Raw genomic sequence first — 6,244 nt, forward strand, 5'->3', positions numbered from 1 at the left:
AGGTATATTATTTGTCATCCTCATACATTATCAAGTCCCAAGATAAGTGGTAATGCTCTTGTCTTAATTTCTTTGCAAGTAATAAGTTATTACACAATTAAGGAGTATACACACTTTGGGATTATATTTGGTTATGGATCCTGGCTCTGCCACAGCAAGTGTATCATTTGGGAAATGTAAATAAACTCTTAAAACCTAGTTTCTTTTTTGGTAATTTGAGAGTAAAACTCACCTTTTAGAGTTGTGATAAGAACGAAATTAAATAACAAATATAAATAAATAGATAAATAAAATAAGTTACTTTGAGTCAATGAATATTGTTACTTCCTACCTTATATACACTCCCTCTTCTCTTCCAGGTTACATTTGCAACTAGCACACACTACCACATTTTGATTCCTTCTGCCTTCCCTATTTATTTTTTAATTGATTTTCTCTTCAAAGGAGGCATTACAAAACAACAAAAGAACTAGTGGAAAATAATCCCCTTTGGAATAAGTTGATTAATTACTGCCAATGCTGAGTGCAGTACCTCTCATTTTGTAGGTGCCCAAGGTTTTGATTAATTGATTGATACACCAAATGCATTAATTTAAAATTTCAAGCTTTATTTTCAAAGGAACAGCCACAGTTGCCAAGCACGGAATTAAACCTTTCTTTAAAAAAATTTCCATGCCTGAAAGGATAGTATGATTGGTTCCAGAGAACAGAATTAGGGACAGAGTTGGTCCTAGGGAAGGGAATTTCAACTCAATTTTAAGAACTGTTTAACAATTAGAATTGACCTATAGTGGGTATATTACAAGATGAAAAGATCTTAAAACACTCACTTTCTCTGAATGTCTCTCTCCACATATAAAATATTAATTTTTTTTATTAATTGAAACCATAAGAAGTTTTATCTCTATTTATGAACCAGAAAATGTTAGTGAACTTTAACTAGTCGCTATATACTAGGTCTTGGAATTTCAGAGCAATGTGCCAATTCTGAGCAACATCGTGAAAGTCTGTTCTTATCTTGGGTGAATGTAAGGTGTGGGGAATATGGATATAAGATAAGTGAATAGGAATTGTGCTCTACCTCTGCTTATAACTCAGTTTTGAAAGGGTCAAGAAGTGAGCATGCAAAATTTTGCTCTATGACGAATCAGGTAGCCAGGATCCACAAAAAGTTTTTTTGAAAAGTTGCTCTGGGCACTCTTGTTGAGTGTTCTAGACTGCTTTCACGGATAATTTACTCAGTGCTCTCCTGGGTGACCAATGGAGCATCTAACATTGGCAGCAATCAAGGGCCAGTTTTTTTTTTTTTAAGATTTTATTTATTTATTCATGAGACACACACAGAGAGAGTGAGAGAGAGAGAGAGAGAGAGAGGCAAAGACATAGTCAGAGGGAGAAGCAGGCTCCCCACAGGGAGCCTGATGCAGGACTCAATCCCAGGACCCCGGGATCATGCCCTGAACTGAAGGTAGATACTCAACTGCTGAGCCATCCAGGCATCCCAAGCAAGGGCCAGTTTTATGACATTCTCTGTCTATCACATGGACTTAAAGAACCCAGTGGAGTCCCATCCTAGAGCTATCCCTATCTCTAAGAATGAGAGGTAGAATTCAGAGAGGGAAAAGAAAAGGCTAAATTGAATTAGCTTTTCCATTTATCCTTAATCTTCCATCTGTTTAAAAGACAAACTTTGAACAGAAGCTGATTTAATCAGTCTAATAATTCAGGTTGGGAAAGAAATTTGAAATCCTCACAAATTCTGAGAGCTGTGTATCTATTAACTTGGCCCTGTATAGAACCATCCAGAGAGGTAGTAGAAGCTCTCATCCTGGTAGAGCTTTTTATGGAGGGTCAATGCAGTAGGTATGAGGGTGGGCAGGTCAATTTTAAGTTATTTTACAATTTTGGAAATCTATGATAATTTTTACAACAAGGTGGAATGATTTCCAGTTTTGGAGGTGCAAAACTTCTGGACTAGAAGTTTTTACCATGTGATTCTGCCTACAGACCTGCTTGCTGTGGCTGTTAGAATTTCAGTGAAGCTGCTGGGTAAAATCTGCATTTTCTCTAGTGCTACTTTCACAAAGAGGTCGACCAGAACTCTTACGTCTTGCCCTAATTTTTAGCTGCTCAAAAGGAAGCTGCGGAAACACCTTGGATTTAATCATGGCAAATGATGTGTTTACCTCAGAACATTTTAAGTTAATGAAAAACCTGGAAAATATCAATTTGGTCATAATGCAAAGTCCAGAAAGCAGTAAATAATTCTGGCACCTTTCTGTGTCTGTGAAACACAAAACTAGCTTTGTTTTATTTTTTTCTATTTTAAATCTATTTTCTGTTTTAAGTCTCAGTGGGATATATTTTCAGCTTTGAAAGGCTCATTAAATCACAGATCCTTAAATTAGGTGCTTTTCAATGGGTCTGAAACACACAAGCACACATAAGTTCTACTAATTCATACTGTCCTAAGTTGTCTAAGTGGACACATTCACATTCAGGGAAACCTGGTCAATCTGCTGAATCACTACATGGCAGAAACATTTTAGTTTATCAACGTATACTTGAAGAAATTTACCCATGGCTACATTGGTTTCTTAATCCATACTTATTTTATAGTCTGTACTGTATGATTGGCAGATTAAATGCTCCATTTACATACTTTGAAAGGTATACTTCATGCTAAAAATATTCCTGCTTAAGGGCACATGGCTTGGGTAGAGGGAAGAAGTGTTTAGGATTGGCATGGTGCAAGGGTTGCTTCCCGAGCCTGTGCATTTCAGTGTGGTCTAGGGGGTGTAATACGTTCATTCAACCAGAATTTACTGAAAATCTGCTATGTGCCAAGTCCTGTGTCGGACACTCTGGATAGCACCATCTACCTTATGAGCTTATCGATTTTGTCCATTGCTTGTGATTGCCAGGGATAGCGTACAAGATTTGGGTGAAGGGAAGCATGAAGTCAAAATATAGTACTGACTGGATTGGGACTGATCCCAGCATAATTCAAGGGGGACAACCTAATCCTCTCTTAAGTGTGGGCTCCTAAACTCAGGTTCTCAGGAGCCTGTTATGTGGCCAGAAGAATAAAAAACTTTTTTATCCTATTGCTTACCTTATAAAAAGGAACAAGCAAAATATTTACTGAATCAAAAATAGCCAGTGTTATTGGGTTCTTATTATTTTCAAGGAGCTGTACTCAGTATCCTGTAAACATAGCCTCATTTAACTTTAACTTCAGCCTCATGAGCTGCACACTGCTATTATCTCGCCTTTACCATTAGGGAATTGAGGCTCAGGAAGGCTAATTCACTTGTTCAATGTCCTGTGGCTGTCGAATGAGAGGGAAGGCATTGAATCCCAATCTCTGACCTCAAATCTCATGCTCTTGACTCGTCACTACTGATGCAAGTGATGGATTGCCAAAGGCACGCAGGGAAATCCAAATACACTGCTCCTCCTTCTCCAGCCTCGTAATGACCTAATTATCATCCCAAGCCTGAAACCTGGGAGTCAACTTGAACTCTTTTCTTCCTCTCTGGCTCTTTCCCTTCACCCATCAGTATTTAAGTCCCGGTGATTTTAATTCTGAATATTTCTTGAATCTGCCTGTATTCATCATTTTTTAAAACCTGGACAATTATAGTAATTTCTCAGCTATCACCTCTGTCTCTCTTCCCACCCAATCCTTACAGTGCTGCCAACAATATTGAACAACAATGACGTCCGTGCTGCATCTCTGCTTAAAAACCATCCGTGGCATTCAGACCCCTCATGACCTAGACCCTCTACCCACTCCTTTCTCTCACTGTATGCTCCAGGGAGCTTGACCTGGTTATGGTCGACTGCTGTTGCTGTTGTTTCCTTGCCTCTGCCTATCCTTTTCTCTATGACCAGAAGGACCTCCTCATTGTTTTCTGCCCAAGGAACTGGCTCTATGGTCTCCTTGAGAAGCCTGCCCTGCCCCTCCCAGACAGAGGTGGTTACCTGCTTCCAACTGTACCTTATCAGTGTCTCTGTGATAACAGGCACCACTTGGAGCTCCATTTTAATGCCTGCATGTTTCCCCCTCCACTGCATAGTGAATGCTTCAAGGCAGAGAAATGTAACCTATTAGACGTAGTATATTAGGAGGAGCTGTCCATGCCACAACGAACACCAATAACAGGCATCTTCCATACTCTAAGTCTCACTGGGAGTCCTGCTCAAGGTCATCAGAAGAGAAGCTTTTCATATAGGAATCTTGGACATGTGGACACCTATTTTGCTAGTGAGATCAGCCTGAATGTCAACACCACCAGCATGGTCCCTCTGTATTTCTCTGCTGGAATGTACTAACTTAGGCTTCCTGCTCACCTCCTCAGCTATGCTGTCCTCTATGTGTGTAGCAGGGAAAGTTTTGCCAGATCTGGTGTTCCTCTTTCCTAACTGGGCATAGTTCCCTTGTCCCTGCATGCCCAGAGACATCACAGGAACATGGTCTGTTTGTCTCCTCCCTGAACAATATCCCCTCCTCTACCCTTCTCTGTGTTTATTTGCACATCTGTTTTGTTTTTGTTTTAAATAACTAGAAGTATGATATTCATAGGTTTTCTTTGGGGTAATTTGTGATATGGGGCTCTTGCCATTGTTAAGTGTTGTACACTTCCTTTGGAGCTTGCTTTTTATTTGGGTTATTACTAAGACCATTGTCCTCTCCTGGGACCACAAATCCTGGCATGTGCACAGCCTTGCCACAACTCCCCACTGCCCATGGACGATATCACAAACAGATTATAGCTTCTTGCCACTAAGCCTGGACATAGCCTCAGGATCTCCCTTAACCCAGGATTTCAGGTAGCTACTACCAACACTTGGAGTTGACACTTAAGAAGAAAACTCTTTTCTACCTTCAATTCACAGGTCAGTTTGACCTGTGCCTTTTTTTTTTTTTTTGCATTTATTCTATGCAGAATTTACTCCCAGGCCATAAGTTTTTGTTTCTTCAGTTTCTTCTGGAATATCATTTTCTTCTGTGCAACCTCCTCTTCTGGTTTAGGAACAATCTGCTCTTTTTCATTAAGAAGCATCTCGATGTGGCAGGGAGAGCTCATGTGTGGATGGATTTGGCCATGAGCCCTGTAAATTCTACGTCACATCTTGGGGGCCTTGTTCACCTGGATGTGCTCAATGACCAGAGAATCTACATCTAACCCCTTAAGTTCACTATTACTCTCTGCATTTTTAAGCATGTGCAGTAAAAATTCAGCACTATTCTTGGGCCACCGACCCTGTGTCCAGCCCCACTGTTTGGCCTGTGCACACTTACCAACTCCACCATTGTAGTGACGGAATGGCACACACCACTTCTGCAAAGTGATATCTTTCAGATACTTGGTGGCTTTTTGGATATGCATACCCTTGATGGCCTGGGAAGTCTCATGTGTGTTCTTAAAGTGAACACGAAGATTTGAACCTCTCAATTTGTATGATTTTGTAGGGCTTTCTGGATCCAGTGAGTAGTGAACCATTTTCGGAGGTCACCTCAGGCTGCTCAGGGGAAGAGCTTGACCTGTGTTCATATGTTGGCTATACAGTCTACCTAGTACTTCTTGGAGAAAATGGAACTATCTTTCCCCAGGGACCACAACATGATTTGTATTAATTTTCATCTTGTTTCCATGAAGCTGTTAGATCCTTGTGGATGAAAATGTAAGAATCTGTAGAAGTCCTCCTAGGTATAATGTTAAAGGTGCATGAAACCTAGAGTTATTTGTTGTTACCAGGAAAGGGGTTGCTGGTATCTGCTCACGAGGAGAGTACCTCCTTAGATATCAATGCACTGGCTATTCATATTAAGCTCAAAGGGGAGAATAATTGATAAATCTCATGAGATAATGTGCACATGGTGTGAGAAACAGGGACAAGAATTTGAAAAGCTACAGAAGACAGTTTGACTTTTTAAAAGTAAATGAGCAAAAGTGGACAACAATGATCACAGATTTGAATGTTACTTCTGTATTGAAACAAATACAATAAAAACTACTGAAGAAAAATAAAAATGTAAGTTTCAGTTAAAACCTAATGAGATTCTGTAGCAAGCAGATGACTAAATATTATACTTGCTTTCTTTTCATTTTTATGCCCTCAAAATAATCTTAAATGACAAGAAAACCCATATGTATGTCATTCAAGGTGGGATTGCAAATATTCAGCTGAGTGAGGATGAAATTTAGCTTTAACATAATAGTATGCTAAAGGCCTA

At 39.7% G+C, this 6,244-nt stretch overlaps 1 pseudogene; it reads right to left on the reverse strand.

Annotated features, from left to right (window-relative positions):
• Positions 1-4,955: 4,955 nt before the first annotated feature.
• Positions 4,956-5,510, reverse strand: LOC129496236 (60S ribosomal protein L17-like; annotated as a pseudogene).
• Positions 5,511-6,244: the final 734 nt, after the last annotated feature.

The sequence above is a fragment of the Nyctereutes procyonoides genome, unplaced genomic scaffold, assembly GCF_905146905.1.
Source record: "Nyctereutes procyonoides isolate TBG_1078 unplaced genomic scaffold, NYPRO_anot_genome, whole genome shotgun sequence".
Taxonomy (NCBI): Eukaryota; Metazoa; Chordata; class Mammalia; order Carnivora; family Canidae; genus Nyctereutes; species Nyctereutes procyonoides.